The 25398-nt window shown below is 41.4% G+C and overlaps 61 non-coding genes across 61 annotated transcripts; all 61 read left to right on the top strand.

Annotated features, from left to right (window-relative positions):
* Positions 1–54: 54 nt before the first annotated feature.
* TRNAV-UAC (transfer RNA valine (anticodon UAC)) lies at positions 55–127 on the top strand. Its single transcript has one exon. It is a non-coding gene; the product is annotated as a tRNA-Val (tRNA).
* A 713-nt stretch (positions 128–840) lies between these two features.
* TRNAV-UAC (transfer RNA valine (anticodon UAC)) lies at positions 841–913 on the top strand. The gene has a single exon. It is a non-coding gene; the product is annotated as a tRNA-Val (tRNA).
* Positions 914–1328: 415 nt separating this feature from the next.
* On the top strand, positions 1329–1401 carry TRNAV-AAC (transfer RNA valine (anticodon AAC)). Its single transcript has one exon. It is a non-coding gene; the product is annotated as a tRNA-Val (tRNA).
* An 86-nt stretch (positions 1402–1487) lies between these two features.
* TRNAV-CAC (transfer RNA valine (anticodon CAC)) lies at positions 1488–1560 on the top strand. Its single transcript has one exon. It is a non-coding gene; the product is annotated as a tRNA-Val (tRNA).
* Positions 1561–2114: 554 nt separating this feature from the next.
* On the top strand, positions 2115–2187 carry TRNAV-AAC (transfer RNA valine (anticodon AAC)). Its single transcript has one exon. It is a non-coding gene; the product is annotated as a tRNA-Val (tRNA).
* Positions 2188–2412: 225 nt separating this feature from the next.
* On the top strand, positions 2413–2485 carry TRNAV-UAC (transfer RNA valine (anticodon UAC)). Its single transcript has one exon. It is a non-coding gene; the product is annotated as a tRNA-Val (tRNA).
* A 574-nt stretch (positions 2486–3059) lies between these two features.
* TRNAV-CAC (transfer RNA valine (anticodon CAC)) lies at positions 3060–3132 on the top strand. Its single transcript has one exon. It is a non-coding gene; the product is annotated as a tRNA-Val (tRNA).
* Positions 3133–3198: 66 nt separating this feature from the next.
* On the top strand, positions 3199–3271 carry TRNAV-UAC (transfer RNA valine (anticodon UAC)). Its single transcript has one exon. It is a non-coding gene; the product is annotated as a tRNA-Val (tRNA).
* Positions 3272–3984: 713 nt separating this feature from the next.
* Positions 3985–4057, top strand: TRNAV-UAC (transfer RNA valine (anticodon UAC)). The gene has a single exon. It is a non-coding gene; the product is annotated as a tRNA-Val (tRNA).
* Positions 4058–4472: 415 nt separating this feature from the next.
* On the top strand, positions 4473–4545 carry TRNAV-AAC (transfer RNA valine (anticodon AAC)). Its single transcript has one exon. It is a non-coding gene; the product is annotated as a tRNA-Val (tRNA).
* Positions 4546–4770: 225 nt separating this feature from the next.
* TRNAV-UAC (transfer RNA valine (anticodon UAC)) lies at positions 4771–4843 on the top strand. The gene has a single exon. It is a non-coding gene; the product is annotated as a tRNA-Val (tRNA).
* Positions 4844–5417: 574 nt separating this feature from the next.
* On the top strand, positions 5418–5490 carry TRNAV-CAC (transfer RNA valine (anticodon CAC)). Its single transcript has one exon. It is a non-coding gene; the product is annotated as a tRNA-Val (tRNA).
* Positions 5491–5556: 66 nt separating this feature from the next.
* On the top strand, positions 5557–5629 carry TRNAV-UAC (transfer RNA valine (anticodon UAC)). The gene has a single exon. It is a non-coding gene; the product is annotated as a tRNA-Val (tRNA).
* A 574-nt stretch (positions 5630–6203) lies between these two features.
* TRNAV-CAC (transfer RNA valine (anticodon CAC)) lies at positions 6204–6276 on the top strand. The gene has a single exon. It is a non-coding gene; the product is annotated as a tRNA-Val (tRNA).
* Positions 6277–6342: 66 nt separating this feature from the next.
* TRNAV-UAC (transfer RNA valine (anticodon UAC)) lies at positions 6343–6415 on the top strand. The gene has a single exon. It is a non-coding gene; the product is annotated as a tRNA-Val (tRNA).
* A 713-nt stretch (positions 6416–7128) lies between these two features.
* On the top strand, positions 7129–7201 carry TRNAV-UAC (transfer RNA valine (anticodon UAC)). Its single transcript has one exon. It is a non-coding gene; the product is annotated as a tRNA-Val (tRNA).
* Positions 7202–7914: 713 nt separating this feature from the next.
* TRNAV-UAC (transfer RNA valine (anticodon UAC)) lies at positions 7915–7987 on the top strand. Its single transcript has one exon. It is a non-coding gene; the product is annotated as a tRNA-Val (tRNA).
* Positions 7988–8402: 415 nt separating this feature from the next.
* On the top strand, positions 8403–8475 carry TRNAV-AAC (transfer RNA valine (anticodon AAC)). The gene has a single exon. It is a non-coding gene; the product is annotated as a tRNA-Val (tRNA).
* Positions 8476–8561: 86 nt separating this feature from the next.
* On the top strand, positions 8562–8634 carry TRNAV-CAC (transfer RNA valine (anticodon CAC)). Its single transcript has one exon. It is a non-coding gene; the product is annotated as a tRNA-Val (tRNA).
* A 66-nt stretch (positions 8635–8700) lies between these two features.
* TRNAV-UAC (transfer RNA valine (anticodon UAC)) lies at positions 8701–8773 on the top strand. Its single transcript has one exon. It is a non-coding gene; the product is annotated as a tRNA-Val (tRNA).
* Positions 8774–9486: 713 nt separating this feature from the next.
* On the top strand, positions 9487–9559 carry TRNAV-UAC (transfer RNA valine (anticodon UAC)). The gene has a single exon. It is a non-coding gene; the product is annotated as a tRNA-Val (tRNA).
* Positions 9560–9974: 415 nt separating this feature from the next.
* TRNAV-AAC (transfer RNA valine (anticodon AAC)) lies at positions 9975–10047 on the top strand. The gene has a single exon. It is a non-coding gene; the product is annotated as a tRNA-Val (tRNA).
* An 86-nt stretch (positions 10048–10133) lies between these two features.
* On the top strand, positions 10134–10206 carry TRNAV-CAC (transfer RNA valine (anticodon CAC)). The gene has a single exon. It is a non-coding gene; the product is annotated as a tRNA-Val (tRNA).
* A 66-nt stretch (positions 10207–10272) lies between these two features.
* TRNAV-UAC (transfer RNA valine (anticodon UAC)) lies at positions 10273–10345 on the top strand. Its single transcript has one exon. It is a non-coding gene; the product is annotated as a tRNA-Val (tRNA).
* A 415-nt stretch (positions 10346–10760) lies between these two features.
* TRNAV-AAC (transfer RNA valine (anticodon AAC)) lies at positions 10761–10833 on the top strand. Its single transcript has one exon. It is a non-coding gene; the product is annotated as a tRNA-Val (tRNA).
* A 713-nt stretch (positions 10834–11546) lies between these two features.
* Positions 11547–11619, top strand: TRNAV-AAC (transfer RNA valine (anticodon AAC)). Its single transcript has one exon. It is a non-coding gene; the product is annotated as a tRNA-Val (tRNA).
* Positions 11620–11844: 225 nt separating this feature from the next.
* On the top strand, positions 11845–11917 carry TRNAV-UAC (transfer RNA valine (anticodon UAC)). Its single transcript has one exon. It is a non-coding gene; the product is annotated as a tRNA-Val (tRNA).
* A 415-nt stretch (positions 11918–12332) lies between these two features.
* TRNAV-AAC (transfer RNA valine (anticodon AAC)) lies at positions 12333–12405 on the top strand. Its single transcript has one exon. It is a non-coding gene; the product is annotated as a tRNA-Val (tRNA).
* An 86-nt stretch (positions 12406–12491) lies between these two features.
* Positions 12492–12564, top strand: TRNAV-CAC (transfer RNA valine (anticodon CAC)). Its single transcript has one exon. It is a non-coding gene; the product is annotated as a tRNA-Val (tRNA).
* Positions 12565–12630: 66 nt separating this feature from the next.
* On the top strand, positions 12631–12703 carry TRNAV-UAC (transfer RNA valine (anticodon UAC)). Its single transcript has one exon. It is a non-coding gene; the product is annotated as a tRNA-Val (tRNA).
* A 1201-nt stretch (positions 12704–13904) lies between these two features.
* Positions 13905–13977, top strand: TRNAV-AAC (transfer RNA valine (anticodon AAC)). The gene has a single exon. It is a non-coding gene; the product is annotated as a tRNA-Val (tRNA).
* A 1011-nt stretch (positions 13978–14988) lies between these two features.
* On the top strand, positions 14989–15061 carry TRNAV-UAC (transfer RNA valine (anticodon UAC)). Its single transcript has one exon. It is a non-coding gene; the product is annotated as a tRNA-Val (tRNA).
* Positions 15062–15476: 415 nt separating this feature from the next.
* Positions 15477–15549, top strand: TRNAV-AAC (transfer RNA valine (anticodon AAC)). Its single transcript has one exon. It is a non-coding gene; the product is annotated as a tRNA-Val (tRNA).
* An 86-nt stretch (positions 15550–15635) lies between these two features.
* Positions 15636–15708, top strand: TRNAV-CAC (transfer RNA valine (anticodon CAC)). Its single transcript has one exon. It is a non-coding gene; the product is annotated as a tRNA-Val (tRNA).
* A 66-nt stretch (positions 15709–15774) lies between these two features.
* On the top strand, positions 15775–15847 carry TRNAV-UAC (transfer RNA valine (anticodon UAC)). The gene has a single exon. It is a non-coding gene; the product is annotated as a tRNA-Val (tRNA).
* Positions 15848–16262: 415 nt separating this feature from the next.
* Positions 16263–16335, top strand: TRNAV-GAC (transfer RNA valine (anticodon GAC)). The gene has a single exon. It is a non-coding gene; the product is annotated as a tRNA-Val (tRNA).
* Positions 16336–16560: 225 nt separating this feature from the next.
* TRNAV-UAC (transfer RNA valine (anticodon UAC)) lies at positions 16561–16633 on the top strand. The gene has a single exon. It is a non-coding gene; the product is annotated as a tRNA-Val (tRNA).
* A 415-nt stretch (positions 16634–17048) lies between these two features.
* TRNAV-AAC (transfer RNA valine (anticodon AAC)) lies at positions 17049–17121 on the top strand. Its single transcript has one exon. It is a non-coding gene; the product is annotated as a tRNA-Val (tRNA).
* An 86-nt stretch (positions 17122–17207) lies between these two features.
* TRNAV-CAC (transfer RNA valine (anticodon CAC)) lies at positions 17208–17280 on the top strand. Its single transcript has one exon. It is a non-coding gene; the product is annotated as a tRNA-Val (tRNA).
* A 66-nt stretch (positions 17281–17346) lies between these two features.
* Positions 17347–17419, top strand: TRNAV-UAC (transfer RNA valine (anticodon UAC)). The gene has a single exon. It is a non-coding gene; the product is annotated as a tRNA-Val (tRNA).
* A 713-nt stretch (positions 17420–18132) lies between these two features.
* Positions 18133–18205, top strand: TRNAV-UAC (transfer RNA valine (anticodon UAC)). The gene has a single exon. It is a non-coding gene; the product is annotated as a tRNA-Val (tRNA).
* Positions 18206–18620: 415 nt separating this feature from the next.
* On the top strand, positions 18621–18693 carry TRNAV-AAC (transfer RNA valine (anticodon AAC)). The gene has a single exon. It is a non-coding gene; the product is annotated as a tRNA-Val (tRNA).
* A 225-nt stretch (positions 18694–18918) lies between these two features.
* Positions 18919–18991, top strand: TRNAV-UAC (transfer RNA valine (anticodon UAC)). The gene has a single exon. It is a non-coding gene; the product is annotated as a tRNA-Val (tRNA).
* Positions 18992–19406: 415 nt separating this feature from the next.
* On the top strand, positions 19407–19479 carry TRNAV-AAC (transfer RNA valine (anticodon AAC)). The gene has a single exon. It is a non-coding gene; the product is annotated as a tRNA-Val (tRNA).
* Positions 19480–19565: 86 nt separating this feature from the next.
* Positions 19566–19638, top strand: TRNAV-CAC (transfer RNA valine (anticodon CAC)). Its single transcript has one exon. It is a non-coding gene; the product is annotated as a tRNA-Val (tRNA).
* A 66-nt stretch (positions 19639–19704) lies between these two features.
* On the top strand, positions 19705–19777 carry TRNAV-UAC (transfer RNA valine (anticodon UAC)). Its single transcript has one exon. It is a non-coding gene; the product is annotated as a tRNA-Val (tRNA).
* A 415-nt stretch (positions 19778–20192) lies between these two features.
* Positions 20193–20265, top strand: TRNAV-AAC (transfer RNA valine (anticodon AAC)). Its single transcript has one exon. It is a non-coding gene; the product is annotated as a tRNA-Val (tRNA).
* Positions 20266–20351: 86 nt separating this feature from the next.
* Positions 20352–20424, top strand: TRNAV-CAC (transfer RNA valine (anticodon CAC)). The gene has a single exon. It is a non-coding gene; the product is annotated as a tRNA-Val (tRNA).
* A 66-nt stretch (positions 20425–20490) lies between these two features.
* Positions 20491–20563, top strand: TRNAV-UAC (transfer RNA valine (anticodon UAC)). Its single transcript has one exon. It is a non-coding gene; the product is annotated as a tRNA-Val (tRNA).
* A 574-nt stretch (positions 20564–21137) lies between these two features.
* TRNAV-CAC (transfer RNA valine (anticodon CAC)) lies at positions 21138–21210 on the top strand. The gene has a single exon. It is a non-coding gene; the product is annotated as a tRNA-Val (tRNA).
* Positions 21211–21276: 66 nt separating this feature from the next.
* On the top strand, positions 21277–21349 carry TRNAV-UAC (transfer RNA valine (anticodon UAC)). The gene has a single exon. It is a non-coding gene; the product is annotated as a tRNA-Val (tRNA).
* A 713-nt stretch (positions 21350–22062) lies between these two features.
* Positions 22063–22135, top strand: TRNAV-UAC (transfer RNA valine (anticodon UAC)). Its single transcript has one exon. It is a non-coding gene; the product is annotated as a tRNA-Val (tRNA).
* A 415-nt stretch (positions 22136–22550) lies between these two features.
* TRNAV-AAC (transfer RNA valine (anticodon AAC)) lies at positions 22551–22623 on the top strand. Its single transcript has one exon. It is a non-coding gene; the product is annotated as a tRNA-Val (tRNA).
* Positions 22624–22709: 86 nt separating this feature from the next.
* Positions 22710–22782, top strand: TRNAV-CAC (transfer RNA valine (anticodon CAC)). The gene has a single exon. It is a non-coding gene; the product is annotated as a tRNA-Val (tRNA).
* A 66-nt stretch (positions 22783–22848) lies between these two features.
* Positions 22849–22921, top strand: TRNAV-UAC (transfer RNA valine (anticodon UAC)). Its single transcript has one exon. It is a non-coding gene; the product is annotated as a tRNA-Val (tRNA).
* Positions 22922–23336: 415 nt separating this feature from the next.
* TRNAV-AAC (transfer RNA valine (anticodon AAC)) lies at positions 23337–23409 on the top strand. Its single transcript has one exon. It is a non-coding gene; the product is annotated as a tRNA-Val (tRNA).
* Positions 23410–23634: 225 nt separating this feature from the next.
* Positions 23635–23707, top strand: TRNAV-UAC (transfer RNA valine (anticodon UAC)). Its single transcript has one exon. It is a non-coding gene; the product is annotated as a tRNA-Val (tRNA).
* A 415-nt stretch (positions 23708–24122) lies between these two features.
* Positions 24123–24195, top strand: TRNAV-AAC (transfer RNA valine (anticodon AAC)). The gene has a single exon. It is a non-coding gene; the product is annotated as a tRNA-Val (tRNA).
* Positions 24196–24281: 86 nt separating this feature from the next.
* Positions 24282–24354, top strand: TRNAV-CAC (transfer RNA valine (anticodon CAC)). The gene has a single exon. It is a non-coding gene; the product is annotated as a tRNA-Val (tRNA).
* Positions 24355–24420: 66 nt separating this feature from the next.
* On the top strand, positions 24421–24493 carry TRNAV-UAC (transfer RNA valine (anticodon UAC)). The gene has a single exon. It is a non-coding gene; the product is annotated as a tRNA-Val (tRNA).
* Positions 24494–25067: 574 nt separating this feature from the next.
* TRNAV-CAC (transfer RNA valine (anticodon CAC)) lies at positions 25068–25140 on the top strand. Its single transcript has one exon. It is a non-coding gene; the product is annotated as a tRNA-Val (tRNA).
* The last annotated feature ends 258 nt before the right edge of the window (positions 25141–25398 follow it).

Below are 25398 nucleotides of genomic sequence, written 5' to 3'. Positions count from 1 at the left end.
TTTCAATCCTTGATCTTTATTCCTTGCCTTGACCACAGCAACTTTTTTCGCTCCGTTTCTGTAGTGTAGTGGTTATCACGTTCGCTTTACACGCGAAAGGTCTCCGGTTCGATCCCGGGCAGAAGCATGCGGTTTCTCTTTATTTTGATCACAAGTGTCTATTGTTGGTGTAATCAGCATCATTTTGACCCCTTTGCTTGTTTCTACATGCGTTTGCTTTTGTCTAGAGTGTGTGTTTTTGACAGTGTATAAGTTTTTCTAGTTCAAGTAACACCTGATAGGATCAAGGTGCGAAACCAGGCATCTACTTGCTTTTTCTCTTTCTTTTTGGCTTTTGGACAAAGGCATGCGATTGCTTTTTGCAAAATGGTTTTGTTTGCATGTTTTTTCTCTTTTTCACTAGCCTGACAAAAGAAAGGTTCCTTGGTTGGAAAGTGCACTTTGTCCTGTGTTCAGACATAGAGGAAGACCTGTTGAGTTTGGCTGGATCATTTTTTTCAATTTCATTTCGGTATGTTTGAACAGTTTGAGCTGTGCATGGAGTTTCTGTAGTGTAGTGGTTATCACGTTCGCCTAACACGCGAAAGGTCCCCAGTTCAAAACTGGGCAGAAACATGCCATTATCCTTTGTTAACAAAGCTATTGACTTTCAGTTCTTGATCTCGATTGCTTGTCATGAGCCCAGTAATGTCTTTTATCTAGTTTCTGTAGTGTAGTGGTTATCACGTTCGCCTCACACGCGAAAGGTCCCCAGTTCAAAACTGGGCAGAAACAATGCGTTTTGACTTTCAATCCTTGCTCTTTATTCCTTGCCTTGACCACAGCAACTTTTTTCACTCCGTTTCTGTAGTGTAGTGGTTATCACGTTCGCTTTACACGCGAAAGGTCTCCGGTTCGATCCCGGGCAGAAGCATGCGGTTTCTCTTTATTTTGATCACAAGTGTCTATTGTTGGTGTAATCAGCATCATTTTGACCCCTTTGCTTGTTTCTACATGCGTTTGCTTTTGTCTAGAGTGTGTGTTTTTGACAGTGTATAAGTTTTTCTAGTTCAAGTAACACCTGATAGGATCAAGGTGCGAAACCAGGCATCTACTTGCTTTTTCTCTTTCTTTTTGGCTGTTGGACAAAGGCATGCGATTGCTTTTTGCAAAATGGTTTTGTTTGCATGTTTTTTCTCTTTTTCACTAGCCTGACAAAAGAAAGGTTCCTTGGTTGGAAAGTGCACTTTGTCCTGTGTTCAGACATAGAGGAAGACCTGTTGAGTTTGGCTGTATCATTTTTTTCAATTTCATTTCGGTATGTTTGAACAGTTTGAGCTGTGCATGGAGTTTCTGTAGTGTAGTGGTTATCACGTTCGCCTAACACGCGAAAGGTCCCCAGTTCGAAACTGGGCAGAAACATGCCATTATTCTTTGTTAACAAAGCTATTGACTTTCAGTTCTTGATCTCGATTGCTTGTCATGAGCCCAGTAATGTCTTTTATCTAGTTTCTGTAGTGTAGTGGTTATCACGTTCGCCTCACACGCGAAAGGTCCCCAGTTCGAAACTGGGCAGAAACAATGCGTTTTGACTTTCAATCCTTGATCTTTATTCCTTGCCTTGACCACAGCAACTTTTTTCGCTCCGTTTCTGTAGTGTAGTGGTTATCACGTTCGATTTACATGCCAAAGGTCTCCGGTTCGATCCCGGGCAGAAGCATGCGGTTTCTCTTTATTTTGATCACAAGTGTCTATTGTTGGTGTAATCAGCATCATTTTGACCCCTTTGCTTGTTTCTACATGCGTTTGCTTTTGTCTAGAGTGTGTGTTTTAGACAGTGTATAAGTTTTTCTAGTTCAAGTAACACCTGATAGGATCAAGGTGCGAAACCAGGCATCTACTTGCTTTTTCTCTTTCTTTTTGGCTTTTGGACAAAGGCATGCGATTGCTTTTTGCAAAATGGTTTTGTTTGCATGTTTTTTCTCTTTTTCACTAGCCTGACAAAAGAAAGGTTCCTTGGTTGGAAAGTGCACTTTGTCCTGTGTTCAGACATAGAGGAAGACCTGTTGAGTTTGGCTGGATCATTTTTTTCAATTTCATTTCGGTATGTTTGAACAGTTTGAGCTGTGCATGGAGTTTCTGTAGTGTAGTGGTTATCACGTTCGCCTAACACGCGAAAGGTCCCCAGTTCGAAACTGGGCAGAAACATGCCATTATTCTTTGTTAACAAAGCTATTGACTTTCAGTTCTTGATCTCGATTGCTTGCCATGAGCCCAGTAATGTCTTTTATCTAGTTTCTGCAGTGTAGTGGTTATCACGTTCGCCTCACATGCGAAAGGTCCCCAGTTCGAAACTGGGCAGAAACAATGTGTTTTGACTTTCAATCCTTGATCTTTATTCCTTGCCTTGACCACAGCAACTTTTTTCGCTCCGTTTCTGTAGTGTAGTGGTTATCACGTTCGCTTTACACGCGAAAGGTCTCCGGTTCGATCCCGGGCAGAAGCATGCGGTTTCTCTTTATTTTGATCACAAGTGTCTATTGTTGGTGTAATCAGCATCATTTTGACCCCTTTGCTTGTTTCTACATGCGTTTGCTTTTGTCTAGAGTGTGTGTTTTTGACAGTGTATAAGTTTTTCTAGTTCAAGTAACACCTGATAGGATCAAGGTGCGAAACCAGGCATCTACTTGCTTTTTCTCTTTCTTTTTGGCTTTTGGACAAAGGCATGCGATTGCTTTTTGCAAAATGGTTTTGTTTGCATGTTTTTTCTCTTTTTCACTAGCCTGACAAAAGAAAGGTTCCTTGGTTGGAAAGTGCACTTTGTCCTGTGTTCAGACATAGAGGAAGACCTGTTGAGTTTGGCTGGATCATTTTTTTCAATTTCATTTCGGTATGTTTGAACAGTTTGAGCTGTGCATGGAGTTTCTGTAGTGTAGTGGTTATCACGTTCGCCTAACACGCGAAAAGTCCCCAGTTCGAAACTGGGCAGAAACATGCCATTATTCTTTGTTAACAAAGCTATTGACTTTCAGTTCTTGATCTCGATTGCTTGTCATGAGCCCAGTAATGTCTTTTATCTAGTTTCTGTAGTGTAGTGGTTATCACGTTCGCCTCACACGCGAAAGGTCCCCAGTTCGAAACTGGGCAGAAACAATGCGTTTTGACTTTCAATCCTTGATCTTTATTCCTTGCCTTGACCACAGCAACTTTTTTCGCTCCGTTTCTGTAGTGTAGTGGTTATCACGTTCGCTTTACACGCGAAAGGTCTCCGGTTCGATCCCGGGCAGAAGCATGCGGTTTCTCTTTATTTTGATCACAAGTGTCTATTGTTGGTGTAATCAGCATCATTTTGACCCCTTTGCTTGTTTCTACATGCGTTTGCTTTTGTCTAGAGTGTGTGTTTTTGACAGTGTATAAGTTTTTCTAGTTCAGGTAACACCTGATAGGATCAAGGTGCGAAACCAGGCATCTACTTGCTTTTTCTCTTTCTTTTTGGCTTTTGGACAAAGGCATGCGATTGCTTTTTGCAAAATGGTTTTGTTTGCATGTTTTTTCTCTTTTTCACTAGCCTGACAAAAGAAAGGTTCCTTGGTTGGAAAGTGCACTTTGTCCTGTGTTCAGACATAGAGGAAGACCTGTTGAGTTTGGCTGGATCATTTTTTTCAATTTCATTTCGGTATGTTTGAACAGTTTGAGCTGTGCATGGAGTTTCTGTAGTGTAGTGGTTATCACGTTCGCCTAACACGCGAAAGGTCCCCAGTTCAAAACTGGGCAGAAACATGCCATTATCCTTTGTTAACAAAGCTATTGACTTTCAGTTCTTGATCTCGATTGCTTGTCATGAGCCCAGTAATGTCTTTTATCTAGTTTCTGTAGTGTAGTGGTTATCACGTTCGCCTCACACGCGAAAGGTCCCCAGTTCAAAACTGGGCAGAAACAATGCGTTTTGACTTTCAATCCTTGCTCTTTATTCCTTGCCTTGACCACAGCAACTTTTTTCACTCCGTTTCTGTAGTGTAGTGGTTATCACGTTCGCTTTACACGCGAAAGGTCTCCGGTTCGATCCCGGGCAGAAGCATGCGGTTTCTCTTTATTTTGATCACAAGTGTCTATTGTTGGTGTAATCAGCATCATTTTGACCCCTTTGCTTGTTTCTACATGCGTTTGCTTTTGTCTAGAGTGTGTGTTTTTGACAGTGTATAAGTTTTTCTAGTTCAAGTAACACCTGATAGGATCAAGGTGCGAAACCAGGCATCTACTTGCTTTTTCTCTTTCTTTTTGGCTTTTGGACAAAGGCATGCGATTGCTTTTTGCAAAATGGTTTTGTTTGCATGTTTTTTCTCTTTTTCACTAGCCTGACAAAAGAAAGGTTCCTTGGTTGGAAAGTGCACTTTGTCCTGTGTTCAGACATAGAGGAAGACCTGTTGAGTTTGGCTGTATCATTTTTTTCAATTTCATTTCGGTATGTTTGAACAGTTTGAGCTGTGCATGGAGTTTCTGTAGTGTAGTGGTTATCACGTTCGCCTAACACGCGAAAGGTCCCCAGTTCGAAACTGGGCAGAAACATGCCATTATTCTTTGTTAACAAAGCTATTGACTTTCAGTTCTTGATCTCGATTGCTTGTCATGAGCCCAGTAATGTCTTTTATCTAGTTTCTGTAGTGTACTGGTTATCACGTTCGCCTCACACGCGAACGGTCCCCAGTTCGAAACTGGGCAGAAACAATGCGTTTTGACTTTCAATCCTTGATCTTTATTCCTTGCCTTGACCACAGCAACTTTTTTCGCTCCGTTTCTGTAGTGTAGTGGTTATCACGTTCGCTTTACACGCGAAAGGTCTCCGGTTCGATCCCGGGCAGAAGCATGCGGTTTCTCTTTATTTTGATCACAAGTGTCTATTGTTGGTGTAATCAGCATCATTTTGACCCCTTTGCTTGTTTCTACATGCGTTTGCTTTTGTCTAGAGTGTGTGTTTTTGACAGTGTATAAGTTTTTCTAGTTCAAGTAACACCTGATAGGATCAAGGTGCGAAACCAGGCATCTACTTGCTTTTTCTCTTTCTTTTTGGCTGTTGGACAAAGGCATGCGATTGCTTTTTGCAAAATGGTTTTGTTTGCATGTTTTTTCTCTTTTTCACTAGCCTGACAAAAGAAAGGTTCCTTGGTTGGAAAGTGCACTTTGTCCTGTGTTCAGACATAGAGGAAGACCTGTTGAGTTTGGCTGTATCATTTTTTTCAATTTCATTTCGGTATGTTTGAACAGTTTGAGCTGTGCATGGAGTTTCTGTAGTGTAGTGGTTATCACGTTCGCTTAACACGCGAAAGGTCCCCAGTTCGAAACTGGGCAGAAACATGCCATTATTCTTTGTTAACAAAGCTATTGACTTTCAGTTCTTGATCTCGATTGCTTGTCATGAGCCCAGTAATGTCTTTTATCTAGTTTCTGTAGTGTAGTGGTTATCACGTTCGCCTCACACGCGAAAGGTCCCCAGTTCGAAACTGGGCAGAAACAATGTGTTTTGACTTTCAATCCTTGATCTTTATTCCTTGCCTTGACCACAGCAACTTTTTTCGCTCCGTTTCTGTAGTGTAGTGGTTATCACGTTCGCTTTACACGCGAAAGGTCTCCGGTTCGATCCCGGGCAGAAGCATGCGGTTTCTCTTTATTTTGATCACAAGTGTCTATTGTTGGTGTAATCAGCATCATTTTGACCCCTTTGCTTGTTTCTACATGCGTTTGCTTTTGTCTAGAGTGTGTGTTTTTGACAGTGTATAAGTTTTTCTAGTTCAAGTAACACCTGATAGGATCAAGGTGCGAAACCAGGCATCTACTTGCTTTTTCTCTTTCTTTTTGGCTTTTGGACAAAGGCATGCGATTGCTTTTTGCAAAATGGTTTTGTTTGCATGTTTTTTCTCTTTTTCACTAGCCTGACAAAAGAAAGGTTCCTTGGTTGGAAAGTGCACTTTGTCCTGTGTTCAGACATAGAGGAAGACCTGTTGAGTTTGGCTGGATCATTTTTTTCAATTTCATTTCGGTATGTTTGAACAGTTTGAGCTGTGCATGGAGTTTCTGTAGTGTAGTGGTTATCACGTTCGCCTAACACACGAAAGGTCCCCAGTTCGAAACTGGGCAGAAACATGCCATTATTCTTTGTTAACAAAGCTATTGACTTTCAGTTCTTGATCTCGATTGCTTGTCATGAGCCCAGTAATGTCTTTTATCTAGTTTCTGTAGTGTAGTGGTTATCACGTTCGCCTCACACGCGAAAGGTCCCCAGTTCGAAACTGGGCAGAAACAATGCGTTTTGACTTTCAATCCTTGATCTTTATTCCTTGCCTTGACCACAGCAACTTTTTTCGCTCCGTTTCTGTAGTGTAGTGGTTATCACGTTCGCTTTACACGCGAAAGGTCTCCGGTTCGATCCCGGGCAGAAGCATGCGGTTTCTCTTTATTTTGATCACAAGTGTCTATTGTTGGTGTAATCAGCATCATTTTGACCCCTTTGCTTGTTTCTACATGCGTTTGCTTTTGTCTAGAGTGTGTGTTTTTGACAGTGTATAAGTTTTTCTAGTTCAAGTAACACCTGATAGGATCAAGGTGCGAAACCAGGCATCTACTTGCTTTTTCTCTTTCTTTTTGGCTTTTGGACAAAGGCATGCGATTGCTTTTTGCAAAATGGTTTTGTTTGCATGTTTTTTCTCTTTTTCACTAGCCTGACAAAAGAAAGGTTCCTTGGTTGGAAAGTGCACTTTGTCCTGTGTTCAGACATAGAGGAAGACCTGTTGAGTTTGGCTGGATCATTTTTTTCAATTTCATTTCGGTATGTTTGAACAGTTTGAGCTGTGCATGGAGTTTCTGTAGTGTAGTGGTTATCACGTTCGCCTAACACGCGAAAGGTCCCCAGTTCAAAACTGGGCAGAAACATGCCATTATCCTTTGTTAACAAAGCTATTGACTTTCAGTTCTTGATCTCGATTGCTTGTCATGAGCCCAGTAATGTCTTTTATCTAGTTTCTGTAGTGTAGTGGTTATCACGTTCGCCTCACACGCGAAAGGTCCCCAGTTCAAAACTGGGCAGAAACAATGCGTTTTGACTTTCAATCCTTGATCTTTATTCCTTGCCTTGACCACAGCAACTTTTTTCACTCCGTTTCTGTAGTGTAGTGGTTATCACGTTCGCTTTACACGCGAAAGGTCTCCGGTTCGATCCCGGGCAGAAGCATGCGGTTTCTCTTTATTTTGATCACAAGTGTCTATTGTTGGTGTAATCAGCATCATTTTGACCCCTTTGCTTGTTTCTACATGCGTTTGCTTTTGTCTAGAGTGTGTGTTTTTGACAGTGTATAAGTTTTTCTAGTTCAAGTAACACCTGATAGGATCAAGGTGCGAAACCAGGCATCTACTTGCTTTTTCTCTTTCTTTTTTGCTTTTGGACAAAGGCATGCGATTGCTTTTTGCAAAATGGTTTTGTTTGCATGTTTTTTCTCTTTTTCACTAGCCTGACAAAAGAAAGGTTCCTTGGTTGGAAAGTGCACTTTGTCCTGTGTTCAGACATAGAGGAAGACCTGTTGAGTTTGGCTGGATCATTTTTTTCAATTTCATTTCGGTATGTTTGAACAGTTTGAGCTGTGCATGGAGTTTCTGTAGTGTAGTGGTTATCACGTTCGCCTAACACGCGAAAGGTCCCCAGTTCAAAACTGGGCAGAAACATGCCATTATTCTTTGTTAACAAAGCTATTGACTTTCAGTTCTTGATCTCGATTGCTTGTCATGAGCCCAGTAATGTCTTTTATCTAGTTTCTGCAGTGTAGTGGTTATCACGTTCGCCTCACACGCGAAAGGTCCCCAGTTCAAAACTGGGCAGAAACAATGTGTTTTGACTTTCAATCCTTGATCTTTATTCCTTGCCTTGACCACAGCAACTTTTTTCACTCCGTTTCTGTAGTGTAGTGGTTATCACGTTCGCTTTACACGCGAAAGGTCTCCGGTTCGATCCCGGGCAGAAGCATGCGGTTTCTCTTTATTTTGATCACAAGTGTCTATTGTTGGTGTAATCAGCATCATTTTGACCCCTTTGCTTGTTTCTACATGCGTTTGCTTTTGTCTAGAGTGTGTGTTTTTGACAGTGTATAAGTTTTTCTAGTTCAAGTAACACCTGATAGGATCAAGGTGCGAAACCAGGCATCTACTTGCTTTTTCTCTTTCTTTTTGGCTTTTGGACAAAGGCATGCGATTGCTTTTTGCAAAATGGTTTTGTTTGCATGTTTTTTCTCTTTTTCACTAGCCTGACAAAAGAAAGGTTCCTTGGTTGGAAAGTGCACTTTGTCCTGTGTTCAGACATAGAGGAAGACCTGTTGAGTTTGGCTGGATCATTTTTTTCAATTTCATTTCGGTATGTTTGAACAGTTTGAGCTGTGCATGGAGTTTCTGTAGTGTAGTGGTTATCACGTTCGCCTAACACGCGAAAGGTCCCCAGTTCGAAACTGGGCAGAAACATGCCATTATTCTTTGTTAACAAAGCTATTGACTTTCAGTTCTTGATCTCGATTGCTTGTCATGAGCCCAGTAATGTCTTTTATCTAGTTTCTGTAGTGTAGTGGTTATCACGTTCGCCTCACACGCGAAAGGTCCCCAGTTCGAAACTGGGCAGAAACAATGCGTTTTGACTTTCAATCCTTGATCTTTATTCCTTGCCTTGACCACAGCAACCTTTTTCGCTCCGTTTCTGTAGTGTAGTGGTTATCACGTTCGCTTTACACGCGAAAGGTCTCCGGTTCGATCCCGGGCAGAAGCATGCGGTTTCTCTTCATTTTGATCACTAGTGTCTATTGTTGGTGTAATCAGCATCATTTTGACCCCTTTGCTTGTTTCTACATGCGTTTGCTTTTGTCAAGAGTGTGTGTTTTTGACAGTGTATAAGTTTTTCTAGTTCAAGTAACACCTGATAGGATCAAGGTGCGAAACCAGGCATCTACTTGCTTTTTCTCTTTCTTTTTGGCTTTTGGACAAAGGCATGCGATTGCTTTTTGCAAAATGGTTTTGTTTGCATGTTTTTTCTCTTTTTCACTAGCCTGACAAAAGAAAGGTTCCTTGGTTGGAAAGTACACTTTGTCCTGTGTTCAGACATAGAGGAAGACCTGTTGAGTTTGGCTGGATCATTTTTTTCAATTTCATTTCGGTATGTTTGAACAGTTTGAGCTGTGCATGGAGTTTCTGTAGTGTAGTGGTTATCACGTTCGCCTAACACGCGAAAGGTCCCCAGTTCAAAACTGGGCAGAAACATGCCATTATTCTTTGTTAACAAAGCTATTGACTTTCAGTTCTTGATCTCGATTGCTTGTCATGAGCCCAGTAATGTCTTTTATCTAGTTTCTGTAGTGTAGTGGTTATCACGTTCGCCTCACACGCGAAAGGTCCCCAGTTCAAAACTGGGCAGAAACAATGCGTTTTGACTTTCAATCCTTGATCTTTATTCCTTGCCTTGACCACAGCAACTTTTTTCACTCCGTTTCTGTAGTGTAGTGGTTATCACGTTCGCTTTACACGCGAAAGGTCTCCGGTTCGATCCCGGGCAGAAGCATGCGGTTTCTCTTTATTTTGATCACAAGTGTCTATTGTTGGTGTAATCAGCATCATTTTGACCCCTTTGCTTGTTTCTACATGCGTTTGCTTTTGTCTAGAGTGTGTGTTTTTGACAGTGTATAAGTTTTTCTAGTTCAAGTAACACCTGATAGGATCAAGGTGCGAAACCAGGCATCTACTTGCTTTTTCTCTTTCTTTTTGGCTTTTGGACAAAGGCATGCGATTGCTTTTTGCAAAATGGTTTTGTTTGCATGTTTTTTCTCTTTTTCACTAGCCTGACAAAAGAAAGGTTCCTTGGTTGGAAAGTGCACTTTGTCCTGTGTTCAGACATAGAGGAAGACCTGTTGAGTTTGGCTGGATCATTTTTTTCAATTTCATTTCGGTATGTTTGAACAGTTTGAGCTGTGCATGGAGTTTCTGTAGTGTAGTGGTTATCACGTTCGCCTAACACGCGAAAGGTCCCCAGTTCGAAACTGGGCAGAAACATGCCATTATTCTTTGTTAACAAAGCTATTGACTTTCAGTTCTTGATCTCGATTGCTTGTCATGAGCCCAGTAATGTCTTTTATCTAGTTTCTGTAGTGTAGTGGTTATCACGTTCGCCTCACACGCGAAAGGTCCCCAGTTCGAAACTGGGCAGAAACAATGCGTTTTGACTTTCAATCCTTGATCTTTATTCCTTGCCTTGACCACAGCAACTTTTTTCGCTCCGTTTCTGTAGTGTAGTGGTTATCACGTTCGCTTTACACGCGAAAGGTCTCCGGTTCGATCCCGGGCAGAAGCATGCGGTTTCTCTTTATTTTGATCACAAGTGTCTATTGTTGGTGTAATCAGCATCATTTTGACCCCTTTGCTTGTTTCTACATGCGTTTGCTTTTGTCTAGAGTGTGTGTTTTTGACAGTGTATAAGTTTTTCTAGTTCAAGTAACACCTGATAGGATCAAGGTGCGAAACCAGGCATCTACTTGCTTTTTCTCTTTCTTTTTGGCTTTTGGACAAAGGCATGCGATTGCTTTTTGCAAAATGATTTTGTTTGCATGTTTTTTCTCTTTTTCACTAGCCTGACAAAAGAAAGGTTCCTTGGTTGGAAAGTGCACTTTGTCCTGTGTTCAGACATAGAGGAAGACCTGTTGAGTTTGGCTGGATCATTTTTTTCAATTTCATTTCGGTATGTTTGAACAGTTTGAGCTGTGCATGGAGTTTCTGTAGTGTAGTGGTTATCACGTTCGCCTAACACGCGAAAGGTCCCCAGTTCGAAACTGGGCAGAAACATGCCATTATTCTTTGTTAACAAAGCTATTGACTTTCAGTTCTTGATCTCGATTGCTTGTCATGAGCCCAGTAATGTCTTTTATCTAGTTTCTGTAGTGTAGTGGTTATCACGTTCACCTCACACGCGAAAGGTCCCCAGTTCGAAACTGGGCAGAAACAATGCGTTTTGACTTTCAATCCTTGATCTTTATTCCTTGCCTTGACCACAGCAACTTTTTTTGCTCCGTTTCTGTAGTGTAGTGGTTATCACGTTCGCTTTACACGCGAAAGGTCTCCAGTTCGATCCCGGGCAGAAGCATGCGGTTTCTCTTTATTTTGATCACAAGTGTCTATTGTTGGTGTAATCAGCATCATTTTGACCCCTTTGCTTGTTTCTACATGCGTTTGCTTTTGTCTAGAGTGTGTGTTTTTGACAGTGTATAAGTTTTTCTAGTTCAAGTAACACCTGATAGGATCAAGGAGCGAAACCAGGCATCTACTTGCTTTTTCTCTTTCTTTTTGGCTTTTGGACAAAGGCATGCGATTGCTTTTTGCAAAATGGTTTTGTTTGCATGTTTTTTCTCTTTTTCACTAGCCTGACAAAAGAAAGGTTCCTTGGTTGGAAAGTGCACTTTGTCCTGTGTTCAGACATAGAGGAAGACCTGTTGAGTTTGGCTGGATCATTTTTTTCAATTTCATTTCGGTATGTTTGAACAGTTTGAGCTGTGCATGGAGTTTCTGTAGTGTAGTGGTTATCACGTTCGCCTAACACGCGAAAGGTCCCCAGTTCGAAACTGGGCAGAAACATGCCATTATTCTTTGTTAACAAAGCTATTGACTTTCAGTTCTTGATCTCGATTGCTTGTCATGAGCCCAGTAATGTCTTTTATCTAGTTTCTGTAGTGTAGTGGTTATCACGTTCGCCTCACACGCGAAAAGTCCCCAGTTCAAAACTGGGCAGAAACAATGCGTTTTGACTTTCAATCCTTGATCTTTATTCCTTGCCTTGACCACAGCAACTTTTTTCACTCCGTTTCTGTAGTGTAGTGGTTATCACGTTCGCTTTACACGCGAAAGGTCTCCGGTTCGATCCCGGGCAGAAGCATGCGGTTTCTCTTTATTTTGATCACAAGTGTCTATTGTTGGTGTAATCAGCATCATTTTGACCCCTTTGCTTGTTTCTACATGCGTTTGCTTTTGTCTAGAGTGTGTGTTTTTGACAGTGTATAAGTTTTTCTAGTTCAAGTAACACCTGATAGGATCAAGGTGCGAAACCAGGCATCTTCTTGCTTTTTCTCTTTCTTTTTGGCTTTTGGACAAAGGCATACGATTGCTTTTTGCAAAATGGTTTTGTTTGCATGTTTTTTCTCTTTTTCACTAGCCTGACAAAAGAAAGGTTCCTTGGTTGGAAAGTGCACTTTGTCCTGTGTTCAGACATAGAGGAAGACCTGTTGAGTTTGGCTGGATCATTTTTTTCAATTTCATTTCGGTATGTTTGAACAGTTTGAGCTGTGCATGGAGTTTCTGTAGTGTAGTGGTTATCACGTTCGCCTAACACGCGAAAGGTCCCCAGTTCGAAACTGGGCAGAAACATGCCATTATTCTTTGTTAACAAAGCTATTGACTTTCAGTTCTTGATCTCGATTGCTTGTCATGAGCCCAGTAATGTCTTTTATCTAGTTTCTGTAGTGTAGTGGTTATCACGTTCGCCTCACACGCGAAAGGTCCCCAGTTCGAAACTGGGCAGAAACAATGTGTTTTGACTTTCAATCCTTGATCTTTATTCCTTGCCTTGACCACAGCAACTTTTTTCGCTCCGTTTCTGTAGTGTAGTGGTTATCACGTTCGCTTTACACGCGAAAGGTCTCCGGTTCGATCCCGGGCAGAAGCATGCGGTTTCTCTTTATTTTGATCACAAGTGTCTATTGTTGGTGTAATCAGCATCATTTTGACCCCTTTGCTTGTTTCTACATGCGTTTGCTTTTGTCTAGAGTGTGTGTTTTTGACAGTGTATAAGTTTTTCTAGTTCAAGTAACACCTGATAGGATCAAGGTGCGAAACCAGGCATCTACTTGCTTTTTCTCTTTCTTTTTGGCTTTTGGACAAAGGCATGCGATTGCTTTTTGCAAAATGGTTTTGTTTGCATGTTTTTTCTCTTTTTCACTAGCCTGACAAAAGAAAGGTTCCTTGGTTGGAAAGTGCACTTTGTCCTGTGTTCAGACATAGAGGAAGACCTGTTGAGTTTGGCTGGATCATTTTTTTCAATTTCATTTCGGTATGTTTGAACAGTTTGAGCTGTGCATGGAGTTTCTGTAGTGTAGTGGTTATCACGTTCGCCTAACACGCGAAAGGTCCCCAGTTCAAAACTGGGCAGAAACATGCCATTATTCTTTGTTAACAAAGCTATTGACTTTCAGTTCTTGATCTCGATTGCTTGTCATGAGCCCAGTAATGTCTTTTATCTAGTTTCTGTAGTGTAGTGGTTATCACGTTCGCCTCACACGCGAAAGGTCCCCAGTTCAATACTGGGCAGAAACAATGCGTTTTGACTTTCAATCCTTGATCTTTATTCCTTGCCTTGACAACAGCAACTTTTTTCACTCCGTTTCTGTAGTGTAGTGGTTATCACGTTCGCTTTACACGCGAAAGGTCTCCGGTTCGATCCTGGGCAGAAGCATGCGGTTTCTCTTTATTTTGATCACAAGTGTCTATTGTTGGTGTAATCAGCATCATTTTGACCCCTTTGCTTGTTTCTACATGCGTTTGCTTTTGTCTAGAGTGTGTGTTTTTGACAGTGTATAAGTTTTTCTAGTTCAAGTAACACCTGATAGGATCAAGGTGCGAAACCAGGCATCTACTTGCTTTTTCTCTTTCTTTTTGGCTTTTGGACAAAGGCATGCGATTGCTTTTTGCAAAATGGTTTTGTTTGCATGTTTTTTCTCTTTTTCACTAGCCTGACAAAAGAAAGGTTCCTTGGTTGGAAAGTGCACTTTGTCCTGTGTTCAGACATAGAGGAAGACCTGCTGAGTTTGGCTGGATCATTTTTTTCAATTTCATTTCGGTATGTTTGAACAGTTTGAGCTGTGCATGGAGTTTCTGTAGTGTAGTGGTTATCACGTTCGCCTAACACGCGAAAGGTCCCCAGTTCGAAACTGGGCAGAAACATGCCATTATTCTTTGTTAACAAAGCTATTGACTTTCAGTTCTTGATCTCGATTGCTTGTCATGAGCCCAGTAATGTCTTTTATCTAGTTTCTGTAGTGTAGTGGTTATCACGTTCACCTCACACGCGAAAGGTCCCCAGTTCGAAACTGGGCAGAAACAATGCGTTTTGACTTTCAATCCTTGATCTTTATTCCTTGCCTTGACCACAGCAACTTTTTTCGCTCCGTTTCTGTAGTGTAGTGGTTATCACGTTTGCTTTACACGCGAAAGGTCTCCGGTTCGATCCCGGGCAGAAGCATGCGGTTTCTCTTTATTTTGATCACAAGTGTCTATTGTTGGTGTAATCAGCATCATTTTGACCCCTTTGCTTGTTTCTACATGCGTTTGCTTTTGTCTAGAGTGTGTGTTTTTGACAGTGTATAAGTTTTTCTAGTTCAAGTAACACCTGATAGGATCAAGGTGCGAAACCAGGCATCTACTTGCTTTTTCTCTTTCTTTTTGGCTTTTGGACAAAGGCATGCGATTGCTTTTTGCAAAATGGTTTTCTTTGCATGTTTTTTCTCTTTTTCACTAGCCTGACAAAAGAAAGGTTCCTTGGTTGGAAAGTGCACTTTGTCCTGTGTTCAGACATAGAGGAAGACCTGTTGAGTTTGGCTGGATCATTTTTTTCAATTTCATTTCGGTATGTTTGAACAGTTTGAGCTGTGCATGGAGTTTCTGTAGTGTAGTGGTTATCACGTTCGCCTAACACGCGAAAGGTCCACAGTTCAAAACTGGGCAGAAACATGCCATTATTCTTTGTTAACAAAGCTATTGACTTTCAGTTCTTGATCTCGATTGCTTGTCATGAGCCCAGTAATGTCTTTTATCTAGTTTCTGTAGTGTAGTGGTTATCACGTTCGCCTCACACGCGAAAGGTCCCCAGTTCAAAACTGGGCAGAAACAATGCGTTTTGACTTTCAATCCTTGATCTTTATTCCTTGCCTTGACCACAGCAACTTTTTTCACTCCGTTTCTGTAGTGTAGTGGTTATCACGTTCGCTTTACACGCGAAAGGTCTCCGGTTCGATCCCGGGCAGAAGCATGCGGTTTCTCTTTATTTTGATCACAAGTGTCTATTGTTGGTGTAATCAGCATCATTTTGACCCCTTTGCTTGTTTCTACATGCGTTTGCTTTTGTCTAGAGTGTGTGTTTTTGACAGTGTATAAGTTTTTCTAGTTCAAGTAACACCTGATAGGATCAAGGTGCGAAACCAGGCATCTACTTGCTTTTTCTCTTTCCTTTTGGCTTTTGGACAAAGGCATGCGATTGCTTTTTGCAAAATGGTTTTGTTTGCATGTTTTTTCTCTTTTTCACTAGCCTGACAAAAGAAAGGTTCCTTGGTTGGAAAGTGCACTTTGTCCTGTGTTCAGACATAGAGGAAGACCTGTTGAGTTTGGCTGGATCATTTTTTTCAATTTCATTTCGGTATGTTTGAACAGTTTGAGCTGTGCATGGAGTTTCTGTAGTGTAGTGGTTATCACGTTCGCCTAACACGCGAAAGGTCCCCAGTTCGAAACTGGGCAGAAACATGCCATTATTCTTTGTTAACAAAGCTATTGACTTTCAGTTCTTGATCTCGATTGCTTGTCATGAGCCCAGTAATGTCTTTTATCTAGTTTCTGTAGTGTAGTGGTTATCACGTTCGCCTCACACGCGAAAGGTCCCCAGTTCGAAACTGGGCAGAAACAATGCGTTTTGACTTTCAATCCTTGATCTTTATTCCTTGCCTTGACCACAGCAACCTTTTTCGCTCCGTTTCTGTAGTGTAGTGGTTATCACGTTCGCTTTACACGCGAAAGGTCTCCGGTTCGATCCCGGGCAGAAGCATGCGGTTTCTCTTTATTTTGATCACTAGTGTCTATTGTTGGTGTAATCAGCATCATTTTGACCCCTTTGCTTGTTTCTACATGCGTTTGCTTTTGTCAAGAGTGTGTGTTTTTGACAGTGTATAACTTTTTCTAGTTCTAGTAACACCTGATAGGATCAAGGTGCGAAACCAGGCATCTACTTGCTTTTTCTCTTTCTTTTTGGCTTTTGGACAAAGGCATGCGATTGCTTTTTGCAAAATGGTTTTGTTTGCATGTTTTTTCTCTTTTTCACTAGCCTGACAAAAGAAAGGTTCCTTGGTTGGAAAGTGCACTTTGTCCTGTGTTCAGACATAGAGGAAGACCTGTTGAGTTTGGCTGGATCATTTTTTTCAATTTCATTTCGGTATGTTTGAACAGTTTGAGCTGTGCATGGAGTTTCTGTAGTGTAGTGGTTATCACGTTCGCCTGACACGCGAAAGGTCCCCAGTTCGAAACTGGGCAGAAACATGCCATTATTCTTTGTTAACAAAGCTATTGACTTTCAGTTCTTGATCTCGATTGCTTGTCATGAGCCCAGTAATGTCTTTTATCTAGTTTCTGTAGTGTAGTGGTTATCACGTTCACCTCACACGCGAAAGGTCCCCAGTTCGAAACTGGGCAGAAACAATGCGTTTTGACTTTCAATCCTTGATCTTTATTCCTTGCCTTGACCACAGCAACTTTTTTCGCTCCGTTTCTGTAGTGTAGTGGTTATCACGTTCGCTTTACACGCGAAAGGTCTCCGGTTCGATCCCGGGCAGAAGCATGCGGTTTCTCTTTATTTTGATCACAAGTGTCTATTGTTGGTGTAATCAGCATCATTTTGACCCCTTTGCTTGTTTCTACATGCATTTGCTTTTGTCTAGAGTGTGTGTTTTTGACAGTGTATAAGTTTTTCTAGTTCAAGTAACACCTGATAGGATCAAGGTGCGAAACCAGGCATCTACTTGCTTTTTCTCTTTCTTTTTGGCTTTTGGACAAAGGCATGCGATTGCTTTTTGCAAAATGGTTTTGTTTGCATGTTTTTTCTCTTTTTCACTAGCCTGACAAAAGAAAGGTTCCTTGGTTGGAAAGTGCACTTTGTCCTGTGTTCAGACATAGAGGAAGACCTGTTGAGTTTGGCTGGATCATTTTTTTCAATTTCATTTCGGTATGTTTGAACAGTTTGAGCTGTGCATGGAGTTTCTGTAGTGTAGTGGTTATCACGTTCGCCTAACACGCGAAAGGTCCCCAGTTCGAAACTGGGCAGAAACATGCCATTATTCTTTGTTAACAAAGCTATTGACTTTCAGTTCTTGATCTCGATTGCTTGTCATGAGCCCAGTAATGTCTTTTATCTAGTTTCTGTAGTGTAGTGGTTATCACGTTCGCCTCACACGCGAAAGGTCCCCAGTTCGAAACTGGGCAGAAACAATGCGTTTTGACTTTCAATCCTTGATCTTTATTCCTTGCCTTGACCACAGCAACTTTTTTCGCTCTGTTTCTGTAGTGTAGTGGTTATCACGTTCGCTTTACACGCGAAAGGTCTCCGGTTCGATCCCGGGCAGAAGCATGCGGTTTCTCTTTATTTTGATCACAAGTGTCTATTGTTGGTGTAATCAGCATCATTTTGACCCCTTTGCTTGTTTCTACATGCGTTTGCTTTTGTCTAGAGTGTGTGTTTTTGACAGTGTATAAGTTTTTCTAGTTCAAGTAACACCTGATAGGATCAAGGTGCGAAACCAGGCATCTACTTGCTTTTTCTCTTTCTTTTTGGCTTTTGGACAAAGGCATGCGATTGCTTTTTGCAAAATGGTTTTGTTTGCATGTTTTTTCTCTTTTTCACTAGCCTGACAAAAGAAAGGTTCCTTGGTTGGAAAGTGCACTTTGTCCTGTGTTCAGACATAGAGGAAGACCTGTTGAGTTTGGCTGGATCATTTTTTTCAATTTCATTTCGGTATGTTTGAACAGTTTGAGCTGTGCATGGAGTTTCTGTAGTGTAGTGGTTATCACGTTCGCCTAACACGCGAAAGGTCCCCAGTTCAAAACTGGGCAGAAACATGCCATTATTCTTTGTTAACAAAGCTATTGACTTTCAGTTCTTGATCTCGATTGCTTGTCATGAGCCCAGTAATGTCTTTTATCTAGTTTCTGTAGTGTAGTGGTTATCACGTTCGCCTCACACGCGAAAGGTCCCCAGTTCAAAACTGGGCAGAAACAATGCGTTTTGACTTTCAATCCTTGATCTTTATTCCTTGCCTTGACCACAGCAACTTTTTTCACTCCGTTTCTGTAGTGTAGTGGTTATCACGTTCGCTTTACACGCGAAAGGTCTCCGGTTCGATCCCGGGCAGAAGCATGCGGTTTCTCTTTATTTTGATCACAAGTGTCTATTGTTGGTGTAATCAGCATCATTTTGACCCCTTTGCTTGTTTCTACATGCGTTTGCTTTTGTCTAGAGTGTGTGTTTTTGACAGTGTATAAGTTTTTCTAGTTCAAGTAACACCTGATAGGATCAAGGTGCGAAACCAGGCATCTTCTTGCTTTTTCTCTTTCTTTTTGGCTTTTGGACAAAGGCATGCGATTCCTTTTTGCAAAATGGTTTTGTTTGCATGTTTTTTCTCTTTTTCACTAGCCTGACAAAAGAAAGGTTCCTTGGTTGGAAAGTGCACTTTGTCCTGTGTTCAGACATAGAGGAAGACCTGTTGAGTTTGGCTGTATCATTTTTTTCAATTTCATTTCGGTATGTTTGAACAGTTTGAGCTGTGCATGGAGTTTCTGTAGTGTAGTGGTTATCACGTTCGCCTAACACGCGAAAGGTCCCCAGTTCGAAACTGGGCAGAAACATGCCATTATTCTTTGTTAACAAAGCTATTGACTTTCAGTTCTTGATCTCGATTGCTTGTCATGAGCCCAGTAATGTCTTTTATCTAGTTTCTGTAGTGTAGTGGTTATCACGTTCGCCTCACACGCGAAAGGTCCCCAGTTCAAAACTGGGCAGAAACAATGCGTTTTGACTTTCAATCCTTGATCTTTATTCCTTGCCTTGACCACAGCAACTTTTTTCACTCCGTTTCTGTAGTGTAGTGGTTATCACGTTCGCTTTACACGCGAAAGGTCTCCGGTTCGATCCCGGGCAGAAGCATGCGGTTTCTCTTTATTTTGATCACAAGTGTCTATTGTTGGTGTAATCAGCATCATTTTGACCCCTTTGCTTGTTTCTACATGCGTTTGCTTTTGTCTAGAGTGTGTGTTTTTGACAGTGTATAAGTTTTTCTAGTTCAAGTAACACCTGATAGGATCAAGGTGCGAAACCAGGCATCTTCTTGCTTTTTCTCTTTCTTTTTGGCTTTTGGACAAAGGCATGCGATTCCTTTTTGCAAAATGGTTTTGTTTGCATGTTTTTTCTCTTTTTCACTAGCCTGACAAAAGAAAGGTTCCTTGGTTGGAAAGTGCACTTTGTCCTGTGTTCAGACATAGAGGAAGACCTGTTGAGTTTGGCTGTATCATTTTTTTCAATTTCATTTCGGTATGTTTGAACAGTTTGAGCTGTGCATGGAGTTTCTGTAGTGTAGTGGTTATCACGTTCGCCTAACACGCGAAAGGTCCCCAGTTCGAAACTGGGCAGAAACATGCCATTATTCTTTGTTAACAAAGCTATTGACTTTCAGTTCTTGATCTCGATTGCTTGTCATGAGCCCAGTAATGTCTTTTATCTAGTTTCTGTAGTGTAGTGGTTATCACGTTCGCCTCACACGCGAAAGGTCCCCAGTTCAAAACTGGGCAGAAACAATGCGTTTTGACTTTCAATCCTTGATCTTTATTCCTTGCCTTGACCACAGCAACTTTGTTCACTCCGTTTCTGTAGTGTAGTGGTTATCACGTTCGCTTTACACGCGAAAGGTCTCCGGTTCGATCCCGGGCAGAAGCATGCGGTTTCTCTTTATTTTGATCACAAGTGTCTATTGTTGGTGTAATCAGCATCATTTTGACCCCTTTGCTTGTTTCTACATGCGTTTGCTTTTGTCTAGAGTGTGTGTTTTTGACAGTGTATAAGTTTTTCTAGTTCAAGTAACACCTGATAGGATCAAGGTGCGAAACCAGGCATCTTCTTGCTTTTTCTCTTTCTTTTTGGCTTTTGGACAAAGGCATGCGATTCCTTTTTGCAAAATGGTTTTGTTTGCATGTTTTTTCTCTTTTTCACTAGCCTGACAAAAGAAAGGTTCCTTGGTTGGAAAGTGCACTTTGTCCTGTGTTCAGACATAGAGGAAGACCTGTTGAGTTTGGCTGTATCATTTTTTTCAATTTCATTTCGGTATGTTTGAACAGTTTGAGCTGTGCATGGAGTTTCTGTAGTGTAGTGGTTATCACGTTCGCCTAACACGCGAAAGGTCCCCAGTTCGAAACTGGGCAGAAACATGCCATTATTCTTTGTTAACAAAGCTATTGACTTTCAGTTCTTGATCTCGATTGCTTGTCATGAGCCCAGTAATGTCTTTTATCTAGTTTCTGTAGTGTAGTGGTTATCACGTTCGCCTCACACGCGAAAGGTCCCCAGTTCAAAACTGGGCAGAAACAATGCGTTTTGACTTTCAATCCTTGATCTTTATTCCTTGCCTTGACCACAGCAACCTTTTTCGCTCCGTTTCTGTAGTGTAGTGGTTATCACGTTCGCTTTACACGCGAAAGGTCTCCGGTTCGATCCCGGGCAGAAGCATGCGGTTTCTCTTTATTTTGATCACAAGTGTCTATTGTTGGTGTAATCAGCATCATTTTGACCCCTTTGCTTGTTTCTACATGCGTTTGCTTTTGTCTAGAGTGTGTGTTTTTGACAGTGTATAAGTTTTTCTAGTTCAAGTAACACCTGATAGGATCAAGGTGCGAAACCAGGCATCTACTTGCTTTTTCTCTTTCTTTTTGGCTTTTGGACAAAGGCATGCGATTGCTTTTTGCAAAATGGTTTTGTTTGCATGTTTTTTCTCTTTTTCACTAGCCTGACAAAAGAAAGGTTCCTTGGTTGGAAAGTGCACTTTGTCCTGTGTTCAGACATAGAGGAAGACCTGTTGAGTTTGGCTGGATCATTTTTTTCAATTTCATTTCGGTATGTTTGAACAGTTTGAGCTGTGCATGGAGTTTCTGTAGTGTAGTGGTTATCACGTTCGCCTAACACGCGAAAGGTCCCCAGTTCAAAACTGGGCAGAAACATGCCATTATTCTTTGTTAACAAAGCTATTGACTTTCAGTTCTTGATCTCGATTGCTTGTCATGAGCCCAGTAATGTCTTTTATCTAGTTTCTGTAGTGTAGTGGTTATCACGTTCGCCTCACACGCGAAAGGTCCCCAGTTCAAAACTGGGCAGAAACAATGCGTTTTGACTTTCAATCCTTGATCTTTATTCCTTGCCTTGACCACAGCAACTTTTTTCACTCCGTTTCTGTAGTGTAGTGGTTATCACGTTCGCTTTACACGCGAAAGGTCTCCGGTTCGATCCCGGGCAGAAGCATGCGGTTTCTCTTTATTTTGATCACAAGTGTCTATTGTTGGTGTAATCAGCATCATTTTGACCCCTTTGCTTGTTTCTACATGCGTTTGCTTTTGTCTAGAGTGTGTGTTTTTGACAGTGTATAAGTTTTTCTAGTTCAAGTAACACCTGATAGGATCAAGGTGCGAAACCAGGCATCTACTTGCTTTTTCTCTTTCTTTTTGGCTTTTGGACAAAGGCATGCGATTGCTTTTTGCAAAATGGTTTTGTTTGCATGTTTTTTCTCTTTTTCACTAGCCTGACAAAAGAAAGGTTCCTTGGTTGGAAAGTGCACTTTGTCCTGTGTTCAGACATAGAGGAAGACCTGTTGAGTTTGGCTGGATCATTTTTTTCAATTTCATTTCGGTATGTTTGAACAGTTTGAGCTGTGCATGGAGTTTCTGTAGTGTAGTGGTTATCACGTTCGCCTAACACGCGAAAGGTCCCCAGTTCAAAACTGGGCAGAAACATGCCATTATTCTTTGTTAACAAAGCTATTGACTTTCAGTTCTTGATCTCGATTGCTTGTCATGAGCCCAGTAATGTCTTTTATCTAGTTTCTGCAGTGTAGTGGTTATCACGTTCGCCTCACACGCGAAAGGTCCCCAGTTCAAAACTGGGCAGAAACAATGCGTTTTGACTTTCAATCCTTGATCTTTATTCCTTGCCTTGACCACAGCAACTTTTTTCACTCCGTTTCTGTAGTGTAGTGGTTATCACGTTCGCTTTACACGCGAAAGGTCTCCGGTTCGATCCCGGGCAGAAGCATGCGGTTTCTCTTTATTTTGATCACAAGTGTCTATTGTTGGTGTAATCAGCATCATTTTGACCCCTTTGCTTGTTTCTACATGCGTTTGCTTTTGTCTAGAGTGTGTGTTTTTGACAGTGTATAAGTTTTTCTAGTTCAAGTAACACCTGATAGGATCAAGGTGCGAAACCAGGCATCTACTTGCTTTTTCTCTTTCTTTTTGGCTTTTGGACAAAGGCATGCGATTGCTTTTTGCAAAATGGTTTTGTTTGCATGTTTTTTCTCTTTTTCACTAGCCTGACAAAAGAAAGGTTCCTTGGTTGGAAAGTGCACTTTGTCCTGTGTTCAGACATAGAGGAAGACCTGTTGAGTTTGGCTGGATCATTTTTTTCAATTTCATTTCGGTATGTTTGAACAGTTTGAGCTGTGCATGGAGTTTCTGTAGTGTAGTGGTTATCACGTTCGCCTAACACGCGAAAGGTCCCCAGTTCGAAACTGGGCAGAAACATGCCATTATTCTTTGTTAACAAAGCTATTGACTTTCAGTTCTTGATCTCGATTGCTTGTCATGAGCCCAGTAATGTCTTTTATCTAGTTTCTGTAGTGTAGTGGTTATCACGTTCGCCTCACACGCGAAAGGTCCCCAGTTCGAAACTGGGCAGAAACAATGCGTTTTGACTTTCAATCCTTGATCTTTATTCCTTGCCTTGACCACAGCAACCTTTTTCGCTCCGTTTCTGTAGTGTAGTGGTTATCACGTTCGCTTTACACGCGAAAGGTCTCCGGTTCGATCCCGGGCAGAAGCATGCGTTTTCTCTTCATTTTGATCACTAGTGTCTATTGTTGGTGTAATCAGCATCATTTTGACCCCTTTGCTTGTTTCTACATGCGTTTGCTTTTGTCAAGAGTGTGTGTTTTTGACAGTGTATAAGTTTTTCTAGTTCAAGTAACACCTGATAGGATCAAGGTGCGAAACCAGGCATCTACTTGCTTTTTCTCTTTCTTTTTGGCTTTTGGACAAAGGCATGCGATTGCTTTTTGCAAAATGGTTTTGTTTGCATGTTTTTTCTCTTTTTCACTAGCCTGACAAAAGAAAGGTTCCTTGGTTGGAAAGTGCACTTTGTCCTGTGTTCAGACATAGAGGAAGACCTGTTGAGTTTGGCTGGATCATTTTTTTCAATTTCATTTCGGTATGTTTGAACAGTTTGAGCTGTGCATGGAGTTTCTGTAGTGTAGTGGTTATCACGTTCGCCTAACACGCGAAAGGTCCCCAGTTCGAAACTGGGCAGAAACATGCCATTATTCTTTGTTAACAAAGCTATTGACTTTCAGTTCTTGATGTCGATTGCTTGTCATGAGCCCAGTAATGTCTTTTATCTAGTTTCTGTAGTGTAGTGGTTATCACGTTTGCCTCACACGCGAAAGGACCCCAGTTCGAAACTGGGCAGAAACAATGCGTTTTGACTTTCAATCCTTGATCTTTATTCCTTGCCTTGACCACAGCAACTTTTTTCGCTCCGTTTCTGTAGTGTAGTGGTTATCACGTTCGCTTTACATGCGAAAGGTCTCCGGTTCGATCCCGGGCAGAAGCATGCGGTTTCTCTTTATTTTGATCACAAGTGTCTATTGTTGGTGTAATCAGCATCATTTTGACCCCTTTGCTTGTTTCTACATGCGTTTGCTTTTGTCTAGAGTGTGTGTTTTTGACAGTGTATAAGTTTTTCTAGTTCAAGTAACACCTGATAGGATCAAGGTGCGAAACCAGGCATCTACTTGCTTTTTCTCTTTCTTTTTGGCTTTTGGACAAAGGCATGCGATTGCTTTTTGCAAAATGGTTTTGTTTGCATGTTTTTTCTCTTTTTCACTAGCCTGACAAAAGAAAGGTTCCTTGGTTGGAAAGTGCACTTTGTCCTGTGTTCAGACATAGAGGAAGACCTGTTGAGTTTGGCTGGATCATTTTTTTCAATTTCATTTCGGTATGTTTGAACAGTTTGAGCTGTGCATGGAGTTTCTGTAGTGTAGTGGTTATCACGTTCGCCTAACACGCGAAAGGTCCCCAGTTCGAAACTGGGCAGAAACATGCCATTATTCTTTGTTAACAAAGCTATTGACTTTCAGTTCTTGATCTCGATTGCTTGTCATGAGCCCAGTAATGTCTTTTATCTAGTTTCTGTAGTGTAGTGGTTATCACGTTCGCCTCACACGCGAAAGGTCCCCAGTTCGAAACTGGGCAGGAACAATGCGTTTTGACTTTCAATCCTTGATCTTTATTCCTTGCCTTGACCACAGCAACCTTTTTCGCTCCGTTTCTGTAGTGTAGTGGTTATCACGTTCGCTTTACACGCGAAAGGTCTCCGGTTCGATCCCGGGCAGAAGCATGCGGTTTCTCTTTATTTTGATCACAAGTGTCTATTGTTGGTGTAATCAGCATCATTTTGACCCCTTTGCTTGTTTCTACATGCGTTTGCTTTTGTCAAGAGTGTGTGTTTTTGACAGTGTATAAGTTTTTCTAGTTCAAGTAACACCTGATAGGATCAAGGTGCGAAACCAGGCATCTACTTGCTTTTTCTCTTTCTTTTTGGCTTTTGGACAAAGGCATGCGATTGCTTTTTGCAAAATGGTTTTGTTTGCATGTTTTTTCTCTTTTTCACTAGCCTGACAAAAGAAAGGTTCCTTGGTTGGAAAGTGCATTTTGTCCTGTGTTCAGACATAGAGGAAGACCTGTTGAGTTTGGCTGGATCATTTTTTTCAATTTCATTTCGGTATGTTTGAACAGTTTGAGGTGTGCATGGAGTTTCTGTAGTGTAGTGGTTATCACGTTTGCCTAACACGCGAAAGGTCCCCAGTTCGAAACTGGGCAGAAACATGCCATTATTCTTTGTTAACAAAGCTATTGACTTTCAGTTCTTGATCTCGATTGCTTGTCATGAGCCCAGTAATGTCTTTTATCTAGTTTCTGTAGTGTAGTGGTTATCACGTTCGCCTCACACGCGAAAGGTCCCCAGTTCGAAACTGGGCAGAAACAATGGGTTTTGACTTTCAATCCTTGATCTTTATTCCTTGCCTTGACCACAGCAACTTTTTTCGCTCCGTTTCTGTAGTGTAGTGGTTATCACGTTTGCTTTACACGCGAAAGGTCTCCGGTTCGATCCCGGGCAGAAGCATGCGGTTTCTCTTTATTTTGATCACAAGTGTCTATTGTTGGTGTAATCAGCATCATTTTGACCCCTTTGCTTGTTTCTACATGCGTTTGCTTTTGTCTAGAGTGTGTGTTTTTGACAGT

This window comes from Ranitomeya variabilis, chromosome 2 (assembly GCF_051348905.1).
Source record: "Ranitomeya variabilis isolate aRanVar5 chromosome 2, aRanVar5.hap1, whole genome shotgun sequence".
Lineage (NCBI taxonomy): Eukaryota > Metazoa > Chordata > Amphibia > Anura > Dendrobatidae > Ranitomeya > Ranitomeya variabilis.
The sequence above is the reverse complement of the archived record's forward strand: the minus strand, read 5'-3'. Positions and strand labels throughout refer to the sequence as shown.